Consider the following 25,886-nt stretch of genomic DNA (forward strand, 5'->3'; position numbering starts at 1 on the left):
CCATGGAGTCGCACAATCTCCTTTACATACAACTCAGCGCACTGTTCCACGGTATAAATTGTCTTAACAGGCAAAAAGTTGGCTGATTTGGTATACCTATCCACAATCACCCACACAGAATCATATTGTCCCACTGTCTTTGGTAGTCCTGTTAGGAACAGTGCCTAGTGCGCACCAGAAATTGCGGTAATGGTAGTATTGTATACAATAATTTTTTTTCATATAAACAACTTTATATGAGGATCCTTTAATATGCAATAGTTAATCAATATATAATATGTATATGTAAAAATATAATACGAAATGATTTACCTCTTGTAGCCTATCAAGAATCCTTGAATATTTTCGTATATATTTCGATCTTCCTATCCTTGCTAGAGTACTCACACCTAGATCTTCCAAGATGCTCTCTACACCTCAAGATATGGGTGGGCACATAGAGAACAAGAATCAATTTTGTGAATCAAAAGTATTCTCAACACATGAGACTCTTGATTATAGGCTAGAGAGAAAGGTTTTTCTTTTGTTTGAAAAAGATAATAATTTTTCTTGTCTATGTAAAAAATATGTTGTTTCTATTTTCTATCATATAGAATATATAGACATAATAATAATAATATTAAATGTAATCGTCTTTAATAATAATAATAATCATAAAAGACAAAGTCTTACATTCCATTTTAAAATATTTAATTAATTAAATAAAATAAAAAACAAATAATTGATCACCATTAGTAGTGCTACATGCATGGAGCAGTCCAAGCCCTATGCGTGTGGCACTATCCCTAAAATATGGGATTTGATTTTTCATGTGTTTTTATTTTAATTAATTAATAATTAGGAATTCAAATAAGGTATCATCTTTATAAGGAATAGATAACAACTTAAATTTCAAAATTCAAAATTCAAAATTTGAATTTCCATTATCATCTTATTATTAATTAAATAAATATAATAATCAAAACCAATTTTGACAATCCATATATATCCTTTCACACTTAAATAAAATAATTGATTAAAATAATTTCTTTTGTTCCTACACAATTTCGAAAATTGCACAAATACAATAATAAATTGTGCAACTTCAATTATCACATAATTGCACATTTATCCCGAAGAATAAATATTCTCTCAAATAGCTCGTTCACAGTTTGACCATTGTATCAACTCTTACCTTGATTAGTGTTGATAGAGCCGCTCTGGGGACCTATGGACCAATAATTCCAAACTCTAATAAATAAATGATTATTAACCAAAAATCTTTGATTCAATAATCATATTTTTTAATATCATGATTATTCCTCTATAAATATGAGACTACACTCTTGAGAATTAAAGACATATATTTACTGAGTACTTTATTGTAACCATAAAATGTCCATTGATATAATCATTACATAAAAATTAATCCTCTATTGATAATTCATAATTAAGTGGGAATAAAACCACTTTATCCTTTTAATTATATCTTGATTCCAAGTTTACCATTGACTTTACTAGTGAAGGTTAATTCATAATATGATTATGAATTTGACGTCAATAACCCTTTCAGTTCCAAAAGCCAACCCAATATAGGGAACCATCATTCAATCTATAAGAAAGTATGGATTCCATATTTGTTAAGCTATGTCTCCAGCCATATACATCATTGAGCCCCGAAAAAAATAGTTCTTAGCTTGATCATTCTGAAAAATCATGATGCATGAATCAAAGGATCAAATGACATATATAGGAGTTCATAGTAACTTCAGGATTAAGATCAGTTTGTATATGATCATCAGTTGATGTGTTTTATAATATTACGAAACGATATTTAAACAAGTATTATTAAATCACATCTGGTCTAGTTCTACATACTCTGAGCATGCAAAGTACCTCCACTAAAGTGTCCTACTACACTAGTAATCCAGATGTAGATCACATGTATTCATAATACTAGTAGACCGTACTAACAGTAATTAATCTAAAGATTCCATAACTTTATTTTACTGCGAACTATCTAAGTTCATTATCTCAATCTCGATCATCTCATACCAATATGAAATTGAGACCACATAGATGAAGTTGAGAATTTTATGAAATTTACTTAATATTATTAACAATAATATAGTATATAAGCTACATATATACAATAATTCAATTCATTCATTTATTTCATTAAAAACTATTGTCAACTACAATTTCTTTAAGGGCACAATTCCCAACAATCTCTCACTTGCCCTAAAGCAAATGAGGCATTTCCCTCAACCCCATGCTTCTTACATGACCCTGAAAAGATTTTATAGATAAAGTCTTTGTGAATGGATCTGCAAGATTATCATCAGAGGCAATCTTCAAGAAAGTAATATCTCCTCGGTTGACTATTGTAACGACCCAAATTCGCTAATAAGGCTTAAGGGCCTTGATTAGTGTGCCTGGAGAGCATAATGGGATTTATGTGTGACCTTAATGAGTAAAATGCATGATTATTATTTAAAGCATGTTGTATGACTATTTGAATATTTGAGATGCATGACTATGTGTATTAGTATGCATGAAGGCCCTGATCAGGTTAGAAGGGCATAATTGTAATTTTGGCCATTTTGGGCATAGCTGTATTGATATGTGATGATTTGTCGAGACCACATTATTATGTGGATGTATCTGTGATTTGTGACTCGAGACGATCCTAGAGAGCAAATTAGCGGAAAAGTCAAGGTGGGAATTTATACCTGGCTTGGGGCAAGCCTGGGGGTATAAATGGGAATTTAGAGAACATATTGAGGTTAATTTTGATGATGAGGAATAAATATTTGGTGATTTATCAGGTATTGGGAAGCAAGCGGGAAAATATTCGAGACACTTGAGGAATTAGCGGGAATTGGGTAAAATGACTAAAATGGCCCCACGTGGACAAAAGGGTTTAGAATTAATAGGGAGGGCATTTTGGTCAATTGGCTTCTTAGAGATAAGTTTATTGAGGCTTTATATACTTAGTGGGATTGTTAGAGAGAGTGAGAAGGTTGTGGAAAAGAAAGAAAAAGGAAGAAAAAGAAAAAGAGAGAAAACAGAGGAGCTTTTCCAAAAGGGACGGTTTGTGGATTTTCTCACCATTTCTCTTCAAGTTTCTTGGAGCAAAGCTCAGAGGAGAGATAGGATAAGCTGAGCATCTAGGATCCTAAGCTAGACTTGAAGAATTGGCTAGGGATTAGCAAGATCACATCAATAATTGAGGTAAGTTTTTAGAAGTTTCAGTTTTAGGGTTTGACTGGTTTGAGTTGTGTAACTAAGCTGAGTTGATGGGAACTTTAGGGGGATTCAGGCCAAGGTTGAGAAGGAGCAAGCTAAGGAGGTCAAGGAATTGAATCAAAGTCAAAATTTCATCAACGGTATGAATTTTGAGCCTCTAACTTTGATGTTTGACTGATTTTATTTTTGAATTTCTGGGTTTAGGGTCATCTATCGTAAATCTTGAGATTTGGGATGCATGAGCTTGGGTTTTGAGATTTGGGATGCTTGGGATGAGTGGAGAGTGTTTATAAGCTTTATTTTGAGTTTGGTGAAGATTTGGGGAAGTTTGGGTTGAGATTGGCTCAAAGAAATCGCAGAGAAGGAAAATGAGAGTTGCATGTCTGCAACTAGCGCTAGTCTTTGGGCGCTGTAGCGCTAGGCCTTGTTTCTGGGGATGTCGGTTCTGCTTGCAGCGCTATAGTGCCCTCTTTAGAGCGCTGTAGTGCTTCCCTGTTCCCAGAAAGGGGTTTTTGGGTTATTTTTGAAGGTTTTTGACCTAGGGTTCGGGGTTCGATTCCGCCACCTTGTTTTGTGGAACTAGGACTTCCCGGGGGGCTCGGGTTTGGTCCCGAGGCTAGGTTTTGGACTTGAGGTTTGGTGATGACTTTGACCTATGGTTGTGTTTAGGTGTGCGCTAGGGCTCGAGTGGGATCGTGCTCAAGGAGTCAAGTGATCAAAGCTATCGATCTGAAAGGTAAGAAAACTATAGCACCCGTAGGACAGGGCATGGGCCCATAGTGTTATTGCAGGGCACGACCCTATATTGCATTACATGTTAGGGTGAAGACTTAAATGAATTGATATATGTTTGAATGCTATTTGAGTTATACTATTTGTGATTATAGTAGAATGAAACGGTAAGGAGCCGAGAACGACAATGGAGCCGAGAACGGCGAAAGGCCGAGAACGGCAGTGGGGCCGGAAGTAACACTTAGCACGTGAAGTGCTTGTAGTCAGGGTGAGACCACAATGGATACAGGGGATATCCTTACGGTGAGGACCGAGATCCCAGACTTTGGTAATGGCTTTGGGACGGCATGGTCGTGTTTGTTTAGTTTGATGGAATACTTGTTTATCTGTGGATTATCTGATATGTTAACTATATAATTCGCATATGTTATGTACTGTATGAGTTTTCTTGCTGGGCTTCGGCTCACGGGTGCTCTGTGTTGCAGGTAAGGGCAAAGAATGAGTCAACCAGCCATGAGTACGGAGAGCATGAGGCGACGCGTACATGTTTGGCCTGCCCGACTGCTTTGGTTGGGGGCATTTTAAAAATGGCTGTATTAACTTGTAATTTTGATAGTCAATCAGCTGTAAACTTATTTTAAGTTGTAAATATTTTTCAAACCTTATTTTGGGATCCCAAATGATAGATACTTGACATTTTCAATGAAGCAAAGCATTTTCAAAAGATTACAGCCTTAACTTTTGCTTAGTCACACTTTTGTTTTAAAAAACCTCGGTTAGCGAGTTCATTGCACATTTTTCGTTTTAAAACTCACTTAGTAACGGCTCTAAGGTAGTAGGGCGTTACAACTATCTCTCAGATCAAGTGATATTTCCTCTTGATGTGCTTTCCCCTCTTGTGACTTCTGGGTTCCTTTGAATTAGCTACTGCTCCACTGTTATCATAGTATAGAATAAGTGGCTGATCCATGCCTGGAATAACTTCCAGATCAATATAGAAATTCTTGAGCCACACAACCTCTTTAGCTGCTACACAAATTGCTATGTATTCAGCTTCGATGGTGGAGTCTACAATACTGGATTGTTTAGTACTTCTCCAAACTATAGCACCTCCTCCGAGTGTGAAAACTGATCTAGATGTCGACTTTCAATTATCTATGTCTGATTGAAAATCAGAATCAATATATCTAGTAGGGTTCAGGTCTCCACCTGAATACACAAGCATCTAATCTCTAGTATGTCTGAGATACTTGAGAATATTCTTTACTGCTGTCCAATGACTCAATCTAGGATTGGATTGATAACAGCTGACTATCCCTCTTGCATAGCAGATGTCAGGTCTGGTGCATAACATTGCATACATTAGGCTGCCTATTGCAGAGGCATATGGATATTGTTTCATGTCCTCCTCTTCCTGAGGTATTTGTCAACATTGTTCTTTAGACAATTTAACTCCTGACCGGGTAGGCATAGTGTCTTTCTTGGAGTTTTGCATGCCAAAGCGTTCTATCACTTTATCAATATAAGTTGCTTGAGACAATGCCAAAATTTTGTTCTTTTAATCTCTACAGATCTGAATTCCCAAAACATATTTGGCTTCTCCCAAATCCTTCATTTGGATTTGCTCAGCTAACCGTTTCTTTGCTTTTGATAATGTTTCTGTGTCATTCCCAATGAGTAGAATATCATCAATGTAAAGAACAAGAAATACCACAATCTTATCTTTGATTTGTTTGTAAACACAAGGTTCATCAAAATTTTGTTCAAAATTAAATGTTTTGATAGTTTCATCAAATCTAAGATTCCAAGATCTTGAAGCTTGTTTAAGTCCATAAATAGACTTAAGAAGCTTGCAAACTTTTTGCTCATGACCTTTAACTTCGAACCCTTTTGGTTGAGACATGTAAATAGTTTCGTCAAGATAGCCATTCAGAAAAAGATGTTTTAACGTCCATTTGCCAAATCTCATAATCCATGCAAGCAGCTATGGATAAGAGTATGCAGATAGATTTGAGCATGGCCACATGTGAAAAAGTTTCTTCATAAATAACTCCTTCTTTCTATGTGTAGCCTTTTGCTACTAGGGTTGCTTTGAAAGTCTCTACTTTCCCATTTGCTCCTCTTTTCTTCTTGAATATCCATTTGCAACCAATAGGTTTAACATTTTCAGGTGGATCTTCAAGAGTCCAGATAGAATTGGAATACTTCGATTCCATTTCAAGGTCCATGGTGTTTAGCCATTTTTCTTTGTCAGAATCTTCCATTGCATCTCTATATGTCAATGGATCATCTTTGTTTGTGTCAGACACAAGCATTTGAACTTCATGTTCATAGCATACTGGTTGTTTACCAACCCTCCCACTACGAGGAAGCTCTCTATTGTTCTGACTAGAACTAGCGATATCCTCTAGCCGTTTTTCATTTGTCACCGCTGGTGATTGGTCTTTTTTACTTGAGACCATTTCCTCAAGTACGACTTTACTTTAAGGTTTGTGGTTATTTATATAGTCATGCTTCAGAAAAGTAGTATTTGTAGATACAAACGTTTTGTTATCTTTAGGACCATAAAATATACCACCTTTTATTTCCTTGGAATATCCTACAAATATGCACACTTCGGCGCGTGATTCCAACTTCCTAGTCTTTCCTTTAAGCACGTGTACAGGACACCCCCATATACATAAATGGCATAAACTAGGTTTAATACCATTCCATAATTCCAATGATGTTTTTTGAATAAAATTAGATGGAACAACATTGAGTATGTATGGAGCACATTTTATTGCATAACCCAGAATGTCAAAGGTAATGATGAGAAGCTAATCATCGATCTAACCATATCCAATAAGGTTCTGTTCCACCTTTCTGAACCACCATTTTTTTGTGGCATTCCAGGTGCAGTGAGTTGGGATTGAATTCCATGCTCATGCAAATGACCTCAAATTCATAATCTAAGTATTCTCCACCTCGATTTTATCGAAGTACTTTTAGTGATTTACCTAATTGCTTTTCAGCTTCTGCTCGGAATTCTCTAAACTTACCATACATTTCAGATTTCCTTTGCATTAAGTATAGGTAACCATATCTTGAATAATCGTCAATGAAAGTGACAAAATATTCATAACCTCCTCTAGCTTGGAAATTTAGCGGACCACAAATGTCCATATGTACAAGTTGAAGTGGTTCTGTGACTCTTGAGCCTTTACCAGAGAAAGGTCTCTTGGTCATTTTGCCTTCTAGGCAGGATTCACAGACTGGGAGAGAACCAATAGATAGTTCTCTTAAAGGACCATCCTTTGTTAGTCTGTTAATTTTTTCTAGACCAATATGTCCCAATCTCAAATGCCACAGATATGTTTCACTATCAGAATCTGTCTTTTGTCTTTTAATAGATCTGGGAATTGCAGTTTTAAATAATTCAAAATTATAAGCATGCTCGACATTGGAATCTAACTTGTAAAGTCCATCTTCATGCTTTGAATAACAAATGTCAAAACCATATTTCGAAATATTAATCGAATTATTATTAAAAGAAATATTAAAACATTGGTCATGCAGTTTTGAAAAGGAAATCAAATTTATAGTAAATCTAGGAATAAAATAAACATTGTCCAAAACAATAAATTTATTATTATAAAAAACTAGGCGAGCCTTTTCAACTTAAGCTGTCGAGATCTCCTGTCTACTTCCAACTCTCATGGTCACCTCTCCTTGAGCCACCTTCCTTGAAGTACTAAGACTCTACGAAGAAAAACAACCATGATTAGTGGCTCCAGAATCAACTATCCAAGGTGAAAAATCACCTTCCACTAAACAAGATTCTAAAACAAGCAAATCAAATTTACCCTTCTTTTTGTCTTTCAGTTCAGCCAGGTAATTAGGACAATTCCTTTTTCAATGACCTTCAACTCCACAATGAAAGCATGATCCTTTCGGTGCCTTCTTTTTGGGGTTCTTTGCAGAATCATTCTTCTTGGAAAACTTGTTGGTCTTCTCTAGTTGTTTGTCCTTTCCTTGGCCACCCTTCCTTTTCTTTGAATTACCATTTGAAGTGGAAGGCTTGGTTTTAGCAACATTTGCCTCCTCAACCTTGGTGGAACTTTTCTTTAGAGACTCAAAAGTTTGCAACTCATTCAGCAGTTGGGTCATATTGTACTCCAACGTGTTGATAACATAGTTGGTAGTGAATGCCGCAAAAGATGGTGTGAGAGATTCGAGTATCACACTTAATTGAGTACTCTCATCAATGGTCACACCATGGATTTCTGCATCGTGCAATATGTTGATCATGTTTAGAACATGTTCTTTGACTGAAACATTTTTCTTCATTTTCATATTTATGAAGCTTCTAGTAGCATCATGTCTGCACTTATCAGATTGCTGGCCAAACATGCCTTGTAGAGATTCCCAAATCTCATAGGTTGTTTCAACAGTTTCAAACTTCTGTCTGAGCACATTGCTCATACTAGCAAGCATATAGCATTTGGCCTTATTGTTAGATAAGATCCAATTGTCATACTTTTCTCTAGCAATTTTGGCAGCAGTGAGAGTAGGAACCTCAGGACATTCTCACTAAGGGCAAACATGTGATTTTCTAATATCAAAACAATGTTCATGTTTGATTTCCATTTCATGTAGTTATTGTCTTTATTCCCTCTCCCACTCACTATTTTAAATTTTGTGTTTTTCTCAAAATCAATATTTTTTTTAATTTGGTTGTAAAACTAATTAAATTAATTTTACCAAATGATATTCTAATAAATACTAATCTAATTATGCAAAATAAATAATCGTGCCCTAGATTTTATTTTGCCTTTTTAAATAGAATACCATTTTATTTAATAATTTTTTTTTATTAAATAAGAAAATAAACAACTTTAAATTCTTTTTACCATCTTAACTAATTAAGACTAAATTATTTATATGAGTTATCAAATACAAACATATAATCAATCCTAAGCATGTTTCTAAAAAAAATTGCATGCTTAATATGTACTATGTGGGTAATATGTATGGCATGTTATTATGCATGATAAAGTATCAAACAATTTAATCATGTTCAAGCAAATAAATAAATAAATGCAAGTTGGGTGCTTTGGGTATTTCTAGAAATTACAACACTTGCAAAAAATACACAAAAATAATTAAACTAACTAAGGCCTAATGAATAACAACTCCTTTGATCTTTGACCTTCTCTTTTAGTCTTTGAGTCATTACCATTTTAATTATCCATTATGAATTAAATAACCTTTTAATTATTTTAAACAACTTTAGAATTATAAAACTTTGAGTTTTAATACCTAACAAGTTATTTAGGCCCAATTGGAATTTGGAATCACCACAATTAACTCAAAAATTATAATTAAAAAACTTTTAATTATATTGGGCTTAAATAGACCCAAATGGATAATTACACTTCCATTAGGGTTTGCATGACACAAACCCTAATGGGTGTGTCAATGGTGGGTGGCGGCTGGCAGCCATGGTGGTTGGCGAGGGTGCGGGGTGCATGCAACGAGGCACGTAGGGGCCGCGGGGTTCAGGAAAGCATGAGCACTGGGCGCAGGGGCGCGAGTGCAGGTGTGCAAAAACACTGGGCGCAAGGGCACTGGGTGCAGGCACCGACTCGGTGTAGTATGAGGCAGCGACTCAAACCTCGAGATTCGTGCTCGGGGCTCGGGCCATTACAAAATTTTATCTAGAATTTAAATAAATAAATTGCAAAATTCCTATGCCCCAAAATGGTGTACAATTTTTGTATATCTAGAAAATTTAAGAACTTTTCCTAACCCAAAAGCACAATGAAAACCAACCCTCAAGAACATAAACAATTCATACATAAACATCCATCCATTCATATATTACACACAATATAAAAAATGCATATGATACCCACACAATAATTAACATATGCAGGGATTAAAGATGGCTCTGGTACCAATTATAATGAACAGTTCCTAGTGCACAACGAAAATTGTGGTAATGGTAGTATTGTATACAACAATTTTTTTTTTCATATAAACAACTTTATATGAGGATCCTTTAATATGCGATGTTGACCTGTGAAATTGGCCAACGATCGTATGTATAGTATACAACACCTTTGAATGGAATGAATATAATATACAACAGAGTACAAATATCTAAACAAAATACATAGGAATATATAGTGGTTCAGCCCTATTCTTTTGAACATCAATAACCTAATCCACTTAGTCTTTTGTATTGAATCGCTCGATAGAAAATTACAAAGATAAAATCGAATTTCACTCGTCACAAATTCTCCCAAAAGATCGATTCAAAAAGTCCAGAAAAAGAGATCTAGATCCCTTAAAAAGAAGCCCTGGGTCCTTTATTTATAGTTCCCAAGGGCTGTTACATGATCGGTAAGAGTGGGATCATGGTTTGGTACACAATCATTGGGAGTGTAGATACGTGTCCACCTCCCCATGATTATGAAATCGTGGGGTCTTCTCTTTGTTTCTTTGGATCGTGGTTGACGATGCACGATTGAAACCTTTGGGAAAATGCTAAGTCTTTGTTGGTCTACGAGACTTAGGTGCTAGGCCTGACGACCCTTTAGAGATTGGGTGCTAGGCCTGCTGATCTTCTGGGTGCTAGGCCTGATGACCCTCTAGGTGCTAGGCTTGTTGATCTCAGTTTGAACGAGTGTGAGTTTTACCCAGTGAAGTGTCTTTGGGAGTGCAGGTCGACCACCCTATGAAGGATAGGGTGGGCCGACCACCCCAAGGGTTTCTTGGGCATGCTTGGGCTGACCACCCCTAGGGGTTGGGGTCAGGCCGACCACCCCTAGGGGATTTAGGCCTAGTCGACTTCCTATAGTTCGTGGACCTATCTTTTTTGCTCATCAGTCTTTTTTCAATACTTCGTCATTTTTCCCTGATATGTGATGCCACGTGCAACTTTCTCATTCGCCATGTCATCCCCGTATTTCTGAGGGATAACATTTGCTCCCCAAGTTTATCGTAATGTGTTCAACATTACGATAAACTTGATATGGCCTGAGAAACATATTGTAGCAGTACTTTAACAGCAAAGTCCCTTGGGACATTTCATAGTACTTTTATCAACTATTGATAATTTGCTCAACACGAATTTTTCAAGGATAATTTATAATTCCTAAAAATAATTAGATTTTTCAAGGAAAATTAATTTCCTAAAAATCTAGTATATTTTTCAAGGAGTTTTGAAGTCCTAAAAATATAATATATTTTTCAAGGATATTATCTCCTAAAAATACAAAAAAAAAAAAAAAAAAAAATTCAAGGAATTTGAATTTTTAACCAGATATTTTTCAAGGATTTTGAATTCCTAAAAATATGGTTAGCCTGAGAGGCTATAAGTAGGGCCTCACTTATCAGACTCCTGACCCATGCGCCTTCTTCAGGAAGTTCTGAGCTGTGGAATTCTCCAATTCTTCATCAACTATGCGTATCTCATCTTTGGTTAGTATTCTTTCCCATTCTTTACGTCTTTGATGAATCTATCTGAATCGCCTTACTTTGATTTGATTTGATTCAAAATAATTGACTTGTTTGAATAAAAAATTGGCTTGTTCCTTGCCTCTTTTTGCGTGATGCTTAGGGTTTAGAAGCCTATAGGCCAACCACCCTTTAGATTCATTGACCTGGGTGATTTCCAGGCTAAGGAAATTAGGGTTGGGCGATTTCCAGGGCTCCCCATCTAGCCATAAGCGATTTCCAGGTCTTCAAATTCCCTCATAGGCCGAAAATCCTAGGATTTCCTTAGCCTGGACGATTTCCAGGCTTAGGGGATTAGGGTTTAGACCTACTACCCCTAGGGTTTTCTTAGCTGGGCGATTTCCAGGGTTCCAAACCCTAGCATAGGTGATTTCCAGGGTTTCAAATCCTCAGTTTTGGTTGACCTTAGATCCTCGTGTTGCACAATTTTTTGGAGACTTGAACCCTAGCCTTTTTGTGATTTTCTGGAGCTTAAATCCTCAGGGTGGTTGACCTAAGGTGGTAGGCCGACCACCTTAGCTCCTCTTTGTCTCTTTGATGCGCCAAAGTGTTCTTCAATCCCTAGGGTGGTCTAAGCCTAGGCCGACAACCTAGTCTTCTTTTTTGCACGTTATTGGGTCTCCAATATCCTAGGGTGGTCGGCCTAGGCCTAGGCCAACCACCTAGGTCTTTTATTTTGTGTTTTGTAAGCTTAGGGACTTAGGGTGGTTGACTTAGGCTTAGTTCCACTAGGTCGACCCCTACTTTAAGACTTCGATCAATTTTTCCAAATCTAGGGGAGTCCTATGGTGGTCGGCCTGAGCTTAGTCTCACTAGGCCGACCCCCCTATATAGATTTTCCCCTTGATTTCATCATTTTTGCTCCTTAGTAATAGACATGCCCCTAGCTACTGGCCTATTTGGTCTGTGGTAGGGAGCTTCGTTATGTCAATGTACTAACTTTACTCTTTATTTTTCCTTCGTTGTAGATGTCCAGCTCCTCTTCATCAGATAAGTTTGTAAGGGAGTATACTCCATAGACGTTCTTGGAAAGGGTGAAAATGATTTTCCCTTGCTCCACTTTATATTTGTTCAGTGAGGAATATTTCTTGAAAAGGTGTAGCCCAATGGCGAGAGTAAAACAGACATCTCGGGAAGCTTCTGAAGATAATCTTCATATTTTCTGACACATCACCCAAGGCTCTTCGCCTGACTCTTCTCAGCATAGTACTCCTCGTGGCTCTCAGGGCACATCTCAATGAAGTCATTCTTCTCAGCGAAGTCTGCCCAGTCAGCGAGACTCCTTGCAATGCCCTTTGCATCGGGATACCAGTCGGGTTTCCCATCACTCTTCTTCTCAGAGAGAACATACTGAGAGCTCTCATCGCCATGCTACTCATCCTTAGGAGCGTTCTGTTCACAGGTTATGGCAGACACGCTCTGCCATCAAGTCTGGTGCCCTACTTTCTCTTCATCCATACTTCCGGAGTGTGGCTGATTATTTTGGTCCAACTTTCGTTCTGAGCTTGAAGTTGTCCGCCATGAGGTGCTGGACCCTAGGCGAGTTCTTGGCTCTAGGGATGTGGACATTGCTTTGAAAGATAAAGAGATCAGCACTCTCCATAGTACCGTGGAGCTCAAATAGTAGGAAGTGGCTGGGTTGACTCTCGGAATAACCTAGATGGAAGGGAAACTTGCCAATCAGCTCCAACGGTTTGAAGCTAAGAAAGAGAAGCTGATTGCTGACATGGACCAACTGCGGAAGGATGCTCTTATCGAGATGGAGCAAGAGGTCAAGGCTGTCCGAGACAAGGCTCGAGAGGAGTATTTAGAGATAGCTTTCTCTTGCTTCTATTTGATCTGGAAGTCCAACAAAGATTTGAACTTGGATTTCCTTCTCGAGAAGACGCGAGCGAAGGAGCTTAGGAAGTGTCTGACTCTTGAGGTTGCCGAGGCTCAGGGTGGTCTTTCAGATAATACTCCTCACCTTAGTTAGTCCTCTTTTGGTCTTTTATCCTGTCTTTCCTTTCATGCCATTGGTGGGGCACCTTGTACTTGACAATTTTTACATATGACATTTTATGCCTTAATGTTTTTTTTTGTTATGAGTACTCAGTGTATTGATTGAAAATTTTTATTTCCAATGCTTACTAAGTATATTAACTCACTGCCCTCATTGGTTCAGGTATCGGTATACTCTGAACACATGTATTTCACGTGCCATACTAACCTTACTCTTTTATGTTTTTCATGCTAACAACCATGATAATGTGAGTAGTATGATACTTCACCAAGTACCATGAACAAAACAGGTCAGGTCGACCACCCCATGGGTGATAGACCGACCACCCTATAGGGTTGATGGATTGGCTGACCACCCTATAAAGGACATGGCTAGGAGTCTCCTCACCAATGCCTTTTTTGTTTTTGTTTTTTGCACTTTCGGAATATATGTTGAACAAATGCCCTAGAAAAACTTGAGTTTGCTTAGTGCTTAAGGTCATGCCCTCATTGCTTGTGTATACCCCGATCGGTATGTACTATATGCCTGTAATGCCCTAAACTCCAGGGACCGTTATGGTGCGCATTATAAACAGTGCTAAACTCGCTAATCGAGTCATTTGGCCATAAACGTGTAACTAAGTATGATTAGCGGTTTAGGGATTAAAATTTTTGGTTAAGATATAACGTTTCATTAGAACATTTATTGTATACATTGGGATCCCAAAAATATAATTTAAAGGTTTATTGCAACAAAATATTTACAACCAGCCGATCTAAGCGGCAAATCAAGGTTTAACCCTAGTTCCTCTTTCAACCCTAGGCCGTGGCGGTCGAGCAGCCGCATATGTACACATCGTTACCTAAGCTCTCCAACTCAAGGATGGTCCAACTTTCTTTTGCCTTTACCTACACCACATAGCACCCGTGAGCTGAAGCCCAGCAAGAAAACTTAATATGCTCATGAACAGTAATAAAATGTCATCAAATCATAAGGCACATGCCTAGCAAATATAGCCCTATTCAAGCAGGCAAATAAGTTCACGTAATGATGAATATAAAACATCAATTGATGATCATAATAATCATACAGGGATTTTAGCCCCAAATAGAAAAGTGACAATTGTAATAGTCACTAAGGTAGGTTCCGTTCCCATTAGCCATGTGACAATAGGGTCACCTGAGCTTTACAAATAAGTGATCCTTTCACTAGCTTATCAAGATAGGTATTTGATGAAATTGACACCATCATAACCTACCGAGTCACAACCATGGGATTCCACTCCCTAGCCACGTGACAAAACAGTCACCTAGGCCTTTGGCCCTGGCTTTGAGTAACTAGTCATAGACTAGACAAGCGCTTATAATTTTCATCGACCTTCGGGTCGGTCCAGCATCAATGCTCCTAGAGTCATTCAACGCTGATATTGATTAGATATAATCTTTTATCGACTCTGCGTTCATGACGCTTATGCCGTTTCTGACTCTCAGGTTAGTAATACGCGACTAGTGCCGATCCTGAATATTCAGTGCCATACACAAGTAAGCAATGCTACCAAGCATATATCACATGTCAAATATCCGAATAGAGGGCATTCAACATGCTTACTTAACAATTGCTAGCATAACTAGGATCATGCATAATCACAGAGACTCAAGCTCAGAATAATCTCATATTTAATATTCATGGCATGCCCTAATCACATGTATCTCGTGCATCACATGCGCCACATTTAAACATCAAGCATGCATCAAGAATAACCATGCATGTCATATACACAGGATGCAATTTTCTTACCTTTGGTTCAAGCACAGGTTACCAATAAACAAGCCACAGGCACGATCTTGATTCCAAGCCCCTAGTGATAACCTAGTCACAACCATAATATAAAACCTCATCGAAATGAGTAAATAAATACTTCCAAACCCAACCCAAGCCTCCGGGATGTCGAATCCCACTCAACTAGGTAGTAGGATCGATCCCAGGCCCTCAGAGTTAAGTTCCCATCACAAAAACACAATTCTGGGCAACTTTTGCCTTAAGGGTCATGACCCTCCTTGCACCATGCCGCGGCCCGCCCCCCTGGCAGATCCTATCACTACCTTTAGCAAGCTAGGGCCACGGCGCCCTAGAACAGGGCCGCGACCCAACCTCGCACCAGCCTAAAAACCCTGTTTTTACCATTTTAAAACCTTCCAAAAACCTATCCAAACATCTCCAAACTCAAAAATAAAAGTTCCCAAACATCCCCATGATCCAAAACCCATAAAACCCAAGCTTCAATTCAACCAAAAACTCATCAAAACACAAAGTCCAATTCAAGCTTAAAAACTTAAAAAAAAACTTAGAACTTAAAACTTGAATTACCTCCGATTGAGTTGTTTCCAACTAAATCCTCTGGATAATAAGCTTCTAATCTTTCCTAGGATCGCTATGCCTCGATCCTCACTTGAATCCGAGTCCAGAACTCTAGTTTCCTTCGAAAATGCGACCGGGAGACGAAAATGGAACTTTGAGGGAGAGAGAACTTCCTGAACGTTCTTTTTATTTCTTTAAAGGTTACTTCATGCTTAAGTAGCCTCAACCAAAAACCTAACGCTCGGGGTCTTGAAAACACCCCCGGGGACAAAATAGTCAAAACCTCCATAATTTCCCCCTGATCTTACTAACTCCCAATTTATCACAAAATATTAATTCCCATTATCCAATAACCTTGTAATGCTCTAAGTACCCCTTGAATCACTCTGAGTCAAGAATAAATCCCGTTGTGACTTTCCCACTAGCCTACCTCCTAGGATCATCTCGCGCTAAGAAACCCTAGCATAACCAAATAATAATAAAGGACCACACACATATCACATATATGCCAAATATGCCCGAAATGGCCAAAATATGAAAATCACCCAATTAATCAGAAATGGGTTCACATGCATATTTAATACACCTAACACATGCATATAATCATTTAATAACATAATAAATCAATTATGGCCCTCCCGGCCTCCTAATCAAGGTCCTAAACCTTATTAGGAAATTTGGGGCATTATAATGCTCCGACAAGTGATCATGGGTTTAAAAGCCTTGGTCACTTGCTACTTGACCATGCCTTGCTTCGATCATTTAGACACATAGTACTATCCTTTTCACCCAATGATGCAAGCAGCAAATGCTTGTCCCTCATTGGTAGTCGAGTGATGGTTTCATACTCAGTAGTAATCACTACACCAAATACCCCTTTCCATAACATATAAATATGATAGTATTAAAAAAGTATTATCATACATAAAATAATAAAAGAATTGGTGGGAAAAAAATTGGCGGTACAAAATTTTTTGGAGCCCGCGTCAGTAAAGTCTTCTACTTTTTACTTTTTTATTTGCCTCTACTTTTTTATTTCCAAACCTCTAAACACTTCTAACCATCCCTCAAGCACCTCTTCAAAACCTCATCTTCCTCCGCCACCGCCTTCAGAGCAAGACGCTCTTCCTCTTCTTTTTCTTCTTCTCCGCTGCTTATTCGCTCTTGTTCTTCCACCGCCACCGCTACTAATCCCAATGCCCGTAATCGCCGCTCATCCTCCTCCTCCTCTTCTTCTTCTTTTACTACTTCTAGTATGGAGTCAGTTCGAGCTATTCGCTTGCAGAAGGTCTGTTCTTTATCATTCTTCTTTGAATTGGTTTCTCCAAAGTTTTGATTGAGGTATTTCTATGATAATTGATTATTATATATATATGTATTTTTTTTTGTTTGAGAAAATTGTGAAGATGATTAACTCCCAACTCTAGGTTTTGAAATTAGACGTTGATTACGTATCCTTGTTTGAGGCAATTAAGTAATGCCCATAAACTGTTCGGCGAAATGTGTGTTAGAGGGACATTGTTATTTCAATACTGCTTAATAAACATAGGTCTGTGTGGATGTGTTTTGTGTAGATAGAAGAATTGAAAAGCAAAGGGCTGGAATCGTATGCATGTAAGTGGGACAGGACTCACTCTGCTAATCAGCTGCAAGAGACTTATAAAAATTTAGAAAATGGCAAAGAAATGAATGGTGAGCAAGACAATGTATCAATAGCCGGAAGAATTGTGGCTCGTCGAGCATTTGGAAAGCTTGCATTTCTCACTCTAAGAGATGATTCTGGGATAATTCAGGTATCCCCACCTCAGCTACATTCTATATAATTTGACTCGTTTTTATTCAAAAGAAATCCATAACCCAAATCCCATGTGCTAACTTACAGAAAGAGACCAAGACTTTCTTATACATAACCTGGAAATACATGAAAATATAATGCATAGTTGATCAAGCTAGGCCTTCCATGTGCATTTTTTTGGTTTTTTTTTTCTTTTTGATGAAAAGTGTTTCTCCAAACCAGATGAAAGAAACGAGTATCAATAACAAAGCAAATTGGAAGTACTAGTACAATACCACAGAATAAAAATACCAGCAGAAAAGCAAGCATAGGAAAGAAAAAACAAGTCAAACCTTAAGCAAAGGTCACCAAAAAGATGGAAGAGATCTTGATCTTTGTTTTACTGAGATAAGCTTTGGAGATAATGAATAATGTGTGAACTTGATGTCTTTTGTATTTGGTTTATTTGCTTTACTTGAAATTATGAGGTTTGGAGGCTTATTGGGTTAGAAATGGGAATATATGAATGGAAATACTAAATTGGGTTCTGGTTATAAGGCAACAATACCTCTTTGTTGGAATGATGTTTCTATATGGATTGCGATCTATCGCTTTTGTTAGCAATATCATTTTTTAAAGCCTTGATTTTTATTCCATTCTTTGAAATGACAATTCGATATATCATATACTATATTGACTATGAAATTCACTTTCATGTATAATGTAAATTTTCTTGTGCTGTGTACTATTTTATATTTGGTTGATTTGCTTTACTTGATATTAAGAGCATGATAATGACTAAATGGCATATACTGTACTACTTGTAGAAAAACTGTTGCTATTGATTAGTTGTTTATTTATCTTTAGCCAATTGGGAAATTCAGCCAATAGGAAATTAAAACTGATTCATTGTTATACTTTCTTTTTTTTTTTTGAATAAAAATTTGATATGATATTTCATGATAAAGGCAAAATCCAATACAAACAAATAGTACTAAGGCCAAAGGCAGTGGGGTAAGCCTGGGCACCACACTTTAGGCTCATTCATAGTCAAAGCTAATTTTGCAATTGAATCAGCCATGGCATTTGCAGCTCTCGGACAGTAAATAAAGGATATAGTACTAAACGTTTTACACACATGAAGAAAAAAAATAAAGAAATAAGATGATCTTGCCATCTCTTTGTTAGATGGATACTTATAATAAAGAAAAAATTTAATAATAAGATGTGATTAGGTGGTTTAGTTCTTAAAAGCATGTCTATTTTATGGGATGCTTGATCTAAAATATATAAGTTAGTTACCTTTTTTTTTAAAAAAAATGGGGTGTTTTCCAAAGTTAGTAAATTTTGGCGGGTAGGGATGGTTTCTTCAGAAACTTTCTATAAATCTTTGCTCACATTTAGTATGGAAGAATCCTCACTCAAGTTTTTCAATGTTTGAAACAACTTTATTGTGAAAAGGCAAGATTTTTAAGTGATCAGTTTGACGAGCTTAAGAATCTTGTTGATATTGGTGACATACTTGGTGCAAGTGGCTCAATTAAGCGAACTGAGAAAGGCAAGTACTAAAAAAATTTATCTTTTGCACCTATTTGCGATTAGGTGCTGATTGTTGAATTTATAGGTACTTCTGGGTGAAACTATTCTTACCCTATTTGTATTGGAAGCTATTTAGATAAACCAATGCCATTTATAAAAAAACGCCATTGGCTTTGACTGGCTTCTTACTTTTTTTGTGATTTCCCTTTGAGGTGAGAAACTAATTGAACTTATTTCTTTGTTTCTTTAGGGGAGCTTTCTGTCTATGTGAACTCATTTGCAATTCTTACAAAATCTCTACTGCCCTTGCCAGACAAATATCATGGTCTAACTCATGTGGATAAGCGTTACCGGCAACGGTAAGTTGAGTTTTATGTTTCTTTTTCACAGTTTGAGTGAGAGTGTCTCTTATGGGAAATAACAAATTGTTTTCTACTGGATGATGATAGCCCACAATTCGTTGCAGTGGTTCTTGCAAAAGACTTGTCTAAATGGCTTTTTAAATAAAATATATATTTTTTGGGGTATACTTGGTTATAACTGAACTTTGTATTCTCTTTTCTTATTTGTAGCTTTAGTATGAATTAAGGAGTTGTAATGGTTTGGTATTTGTTTGTTTTTTAAAAATATGAGACCAATCACAGCTGTTTGCAAGGTATTTATGCGATTTTTCAGTCGCTACACCAAGTGACCAGAAAATCAGAAATGATTGTCCTTTTAGCTTTTGGGAATAATACATACTTGTTGTACATATCTTGTATTTGACATTTTACTCGGTTAAAATTGATGTCACTAATACTTGTCCTATTTTTCTAGTTAGTGAACTTCTTATTTTAAAGATATTTAGCACATCCATCCTGAAATGTAACAATTATAGAATAACTATCTATTTTATTGAGCAGGTTCCGAAGGCCCAAGTTGTTGGTGTTAAAAGTTTGCGCTTTTCCCCAAATTTCCAAATGGTTTAAAGGTTCTTTCTTTGATTCTATATCTTAATATATTGTTCTATATTATGACATAATATAATTGGTATGTCTTTAATAGTCTCCAATAGGAGATGAAGTTTCAATAAGAATGGTTTAGTGCCCCCAATCCGGTTTCTCAAGGTCAAATTCCCTGGTCTTGTAAGTCAACATACCTCTATAATTTTTTAGGCTAATGAGTTCTTATGAATATTGTTAACTGTTTTTAATAATAGATAATTTTTTTAATTGTTTCATCTTTCTTTTGTCCAAGTAATCTATAGTGATTACTTTCTTTGTTAATAGTTCAGGGTATTTATTGGTTTTGTTTATGGTAGTTTACAATCACCATGCTTGAATTTTATGTGTTTATATGCATTATTTTTTACTAATGATATATAGAGATGTTGTTTTTCCTGTTTTGTTAGACATATCCTATAAAATATATGTTAGTTATTGGATTTTTAATGAAGCAATAATACAAATCAAGAAACTTTTCTTGGTTACAGAATGCTTGAGTAGAAAGTAATCAAGATAAATTTGTATTTTAAACATGCTTTAGTAAAACTCTTCATATGCTTTAGTAAAACATGTTGTTTGACATTGATCTCATTCTCATCTAGTCTTACATGTGTATAGCCTTAAAGGCATTTAAGTTTTTATTTCCCCTTAATAGATAGATATCCATTCTATGTTTAGTTCTGTTCTATATTGATGGCAGCATAAGCCAATCTATTGGTTAGATTTTGGGTTGTTAATGTGGGGTTAAATTACATCTGATATAGAGTTATTATTTACTCAGTCTCGGATTCTAGACTTAGTTCGTGTTTACTCTTTTTCTCTAATGATTAATCTCATGTCATAATCTAGTTATTAATAATATGTTCCGAAGTTCTATTTTTGTGTATCTTAAGTTGCTTTATTTGTACCAGAATTTTGAAAGTTATACGGATAGTTTTTATATGCTGTAATTGGCAAGTTCTTATCCACATCTTTCCATTTGCAATTTGTGTCACGTTACCAATTAGGTGCATTTTTCCTTGAGGTTGGTTTCCATATTTTATGAATATCTTGAAATGATATAGCAAAGTCTATTCCTTCCTTTTGGTCAACTGCTGTAAGTGATCTGTTTTTTCCTTTCCTTTTAACTTCTGTAAAGAGATTACGGCCTTCTGTTTTCTGGTTAATGAATTGTTTAAAAATAATGATTTTTCTTCTTCTGTACAGTTTCTGAATCACCCTGCTCTTGATGGTCATTTAAGTGATAAAGATTGAAAGGTTGGGCTTTTATTTCCTTGTGGACTCTAGAAATCTATTATTTTGTCGTTGTTTAGTCGATTTGATATGGTTTTACTAACATCTGAACAATTTTATTTACATTTCTGTTTGGAAATTGTATTTTAAGAAGGGGAAAGAAAAAAAAAATTAGAATTTCAAGGGATTTCATTTTCTCTTGTTTATTTATTTTTTACATACAAAAAATGACCTTATACACTAAAGAATATTTGTGCTTGTCATTTTTTCCCCAGATTTTCAAACATCTTACTACCTTGAGGTGCATACAAGGATCCTTGTATTGCTATATGAATTGAGGGCAACTTAATTTTCTTATTGGTATAGCACTTTACAACATCTTTTTCTTAGTTGTAAATCTGATTTTTTAAACATACTGCTGCTTGAAGTATATTTTAAGGAATATTTTATTCATTATTGCAGCAGTTTCTCTCGCTCTTTTTCTTGTTGCACTTGTTCATAGTTGTTATGAATGAATGGTTTAAAATATTTATTATACTTACAACTACATGACAAGACACTGCAGTAGTCTATTACTGTAATATTAGAAAGTAATTAGTTGGTGTAAAGCTTTTACTGCATCCTAGAATTTTAAACAACCAGATGATTTATCTGCTAATTTTTATCCTTGTAGGGAAGGTTCTTGATCTTTATTTTGAGATGTTGTCCATATGTATAATAACTAAGGGAAAACTGAATGTTTTGTCAATCAAGTGTTATACTTTTAAAGGGCCAATATTTGCATTAAGCTATCATCTATGTTGTACATGAATTTATTGGTTAAATAGAAATTCTTTTGTTAGCTTGTCAGAAATTCAGAATGCACGTGGCATAATGGATGTTCTTACATAAATACTTAGCACAATTGATCTAGAGAATAAAGAGGTACTTATCTAAGCAGATTTTTTTTTTTAAATTAAAACATATATTATTAGTTTTGCTTTGTTAAATTTCCTTTTTAAACATATCTTTTTTTTTCCTTTCAGAATGTTGTAGTTGTTGCCTAAAGTTCTGTTTAATTTAATCTACCTAATTATGAGAAGTGTCTGTTATAGTTATGAGTAATTTATAATTCTCTAGATTGTAATTCAGTGTCTGCAATTTGTCAAACAAATTTTCGTGCAAACTGGAAATATATTTAATAATTTAATATTATTTTTTGCAATCTTTTGTTTCTTATTGCCCAATGGCTTCCCTTCTAAATCTTTCCATAACAACCACCCTACCCAAATCCATCCAATAACCCCCATCCCATCCCTTTCCTTTCCTTTCTTCCACTTCTTCCTCCCCCCTAGCACACTCTAAATAAGTGTATTTCTGGGTTTATGTTGACTCTCCTAAAATATAAGTTTTGAATTATACAAAGAAGTGTTATTAAGATCATATTCTTTATTTTGTACCATCTGATTAATTAGATGTTGCTTGTTACAGTGTTTAGATGAGGTTCAGTCATATATCCTCGTTGAAAGATCTTTGGAGAAGTACAATGTTGTTCTTGACTCTATAGTTCAAGACTTTCCTCACGTGGTTAGTTGCATATTGTTATTATTATTATTATTATTATCTTTTTCTTTCCATGTTATCAAATTCATTTTCAAATTCTATCTAGAGGAATGGGGTTTCAACACTTATCTTCAAAGGAAGCTTTTCTCTGTGAATGTTAGATTTTTCCTCCATGCTCTTGAAATTGCATTACTTTTCTGTCTATTTTGTTTTAGGTATTGCTTCAATACTACATTGAACGACAGTGCCTGCTGAAATGTACGAGGAGGATTCTCATGCATGATTGTAAGTTTATAATGAATGATGAGTGATTTACTTATTTAGTTCTCAGTTGTTATCCCTTAGAGACTTATTTTCCTTTATTGGGCGTCCTCAACTAGTGCTAGATATCTACAGCTGAACTTTAAATCCTACTCTCTAAAACTCATTATTTTTCTTTTTATACTGCTACTATTGATGCAGTATCTCTAGGAAATGGCTCTCAGAGAGATGTCGATATATGGAAGGAGGCACTAAACCTCATTTCTGATGGTTTAGAAGGAAAACTATTGTCTGTTCTCCAAGAGCTTCTATCTTCTAGTCACCATGACCAAATGGTATATTTACTAATTACTATGAAAAGATGTATTTCCTACATTCCTTATATTGTTTTGCAATATGATGATTAAAATGATACATAATGAAGCCTTGTAACATAAGCTTTAGGTGTTACTTTTTCAAACTTATATCTGTGTTTTGTGGATGCACTTTATTGATATTAGATGTACTTTAGTTATTGATATATTCCTTCAAATTAAAAACAGAACATAATAGCATTTTTGTGTTGATTATTCTAATGCACATGTTTGTGTGAAAAGCGACGTTTTGAAGATACTCTACAAATGATGACGTATAAAAGCCTATTAATTGTTCTAGTAGTGCAATATAACTATGTTGATCTGCTTGAAACTGTAGTTCTTGAATTTTAATTAAAAGGGGAACAAAAAGAAGCTCACATGTCTAATTTTGAAAGAGAAGTGTACAATTTTTTTTTTGTTTTTTAAAAAACTGAGACAATATATACTGTTCCCCAGAAAACAATTGATCATGTAGTTTTTGTCCATTAGAGAAGAGAAAGTTTGGAGGTTGATTTGATTATTATTTTTAGTATTATCATAATCAATTGGTATTAATATTGGCTTTTTCTAGGAGCTTTTATTTGGTTCAAATCATGGACCAAATTGAATTTTCTTTTCTTTTCTTTTTCCTTTCTTTTGTTTGGGAGAACAAGATTTCCCAACTTATTTTCTTTCTTTGTAATGTCTATTATAATGTTTATTATTCTGATATGGAATCAGGAACAAGGGCTGGTTAGTACTAACTTTTCAGTAACTCTCATTAAATAAATTGTCTCAATAGTTGTATGTTATTTGATGAAACATGAGCATTGTTGCATTTGGTGCTAATTCAATAATTTGGTGCTTTTAAATGCACAAAGAAGGCCCAACTTTTCTTTTGTCTATTTGGTGCTTTTAATTCAATACTGGGAAAGGTATTGACCTACAATTTTCTTGATGTTTTGTTTTCCAAGACACTGTCAAATAGAACAATAGGTTTTTTCTTTGCAAATTGAAATTTCTTCCCCAATTCTCTCAAAAATAGAAATTTGAGAAGCATCTGAGACTACTCTGTATACAAAATTGAAAGTTTTCTTCATATATATATTGATTTTGACTATTAAATGTATTACTTGTTATTGATGGGGATCTTTAGCATTGGCAGACTACTTTTTTCTAATAAACTTTTATGAGGTGTGTGTTTGGTTTCCAGATTCACCAAAGGAGAGCTTCCTAAGTATGAAATGAGATAATACTTCCAACTACTTATAGAACTTCCTTAGTATCAAGTTTCTAGTTCTTATGGTTTTCATTTGTGTTCTCTGGTGTTTGCACAAAGCTCTTTTTGATATAAGGATGAGTTGGTCACTTTCTTTCTAATGAAACAAGAAAACATATCATCTAGCACTAATTTAAAGTCAGCTGAGGAATCTCATATTAGACTTTGTAATTACTGATGTTAGTAATATCAGTTAGATAGTAAAGGTTCTTTCTTTGATTCTGTATCTTAATATATTGTTCTATATTATGACATAATATAATTGGTTTGTCTATAACAGTCTCCAATAGGAGATGAAGTTTCAATAAGAATGGTTTAGTGCCCCCAATCCAGTTTCTCAAGGTCAAATTCCCTGGTCTTGTAAGTCAACACACCTCTATAATTTTTTAGGCTAATGAGTTCTTATGAATATTGTTGACTGTTTTTAATAATAGATAATTTTTTAATTGTTTCATCTTTCTTTTGTCCAAGTAATCTATAGTGATTACTTTCTTTTTTAATAGTTCAGGGTATTTCTTTTTTTAATACTTTCTTTTGTCAAACATCTTACTTGCCTAGATGTCACGTTAAGTATTATTTATTTCTTTAATTATTTTTATTGTTACACTAAATAAAGAGAAGTTAAGGGCCTGTTTGGTATTGTTTTCTGTTTTTTGTTTTCAAAATTGTGTTCTAAAAAATGAGAACAGAAAACTGTTTTTGTAGTTTTCAAAAAACAAGAGGTGTTTGGTTAATGTTTTCTAAAAACAATTTTTTAGTTTTATTTTTTTTAGATCTTAAATAAAAAATTAACAAATATATTTACAAAGAGAAAAATATTTTAAAAGTTTGTAATAAATAATGAGATAAAATAATTTGAAAGAAAAAATGATGAAAAATAAGAAGTGAGAAAATTTGAGAACAACAGAAAACAACTTTTTTTTGTTCTCAAAATTTTCTGTTTTTTGTAACTTTGTTTTTAAAAATTGTTTTCTGCAAACAATGCCAAACACCCCCACTTGTTTTCAAAAAACTGTTTTTAGTTTTTAAAAACAAAAAACAGTTTTTTAGTTAAGGTGCCAAACACCCTCTAAGTTTTCAGTTTTACAGAAACATTTACTTTTGCCCTTTGGCTACTGAAGTAATATGATAATTTGCA

General features: G+C 35.3%; 1 long non-coding RNA gene across 2 annotated transcripts; it reads left to right on the forward strand.

The window, feature by feature from the left end:
- The first annotated feature begins 19,363 nt into the window (after positions 1-19,363).
- On the forward strand, positions 19,364-23,584 carry LOC133799554 (uncharacterized). 2 transcript variants are annotated; one of them, XR_009876421.1, is made up of 5 exons: positions 19,364-19,474; positions 20,018-20,085; positions 21,305-21,355; positions 23,089-23,158; positions 23,336-23,584. It is a non-coding gene; the product is annotated as an uncharacterized LOC133799554 (long non-coding RNA). The 2 variants fall into 2 exon arrangements; XR_009876422.1 differs by lacking the exons at positions 23,089-23,158; positions 23,336-23,584 and adding an exon at positions 21,607-21,934.
- The last annotated feature ends 2,302 nt before the right edge of the window (positions 23,585-25,886 follow it).

Source organism: Humulus lupulus, chromosome 1, assembly GCF_963169125.1.
Source record: "Humulus lupulus chromosome 1, drHumLupu1.1, whole genome shotgun sequence".
NCBI classification, from domain to species: domain Eukaryota; kingdom Viridiplantae; phylum Streptophyta; class Magnoliopsida; order Rosales; family Cannabaceae; genus Humulus; species Humulus lupulus.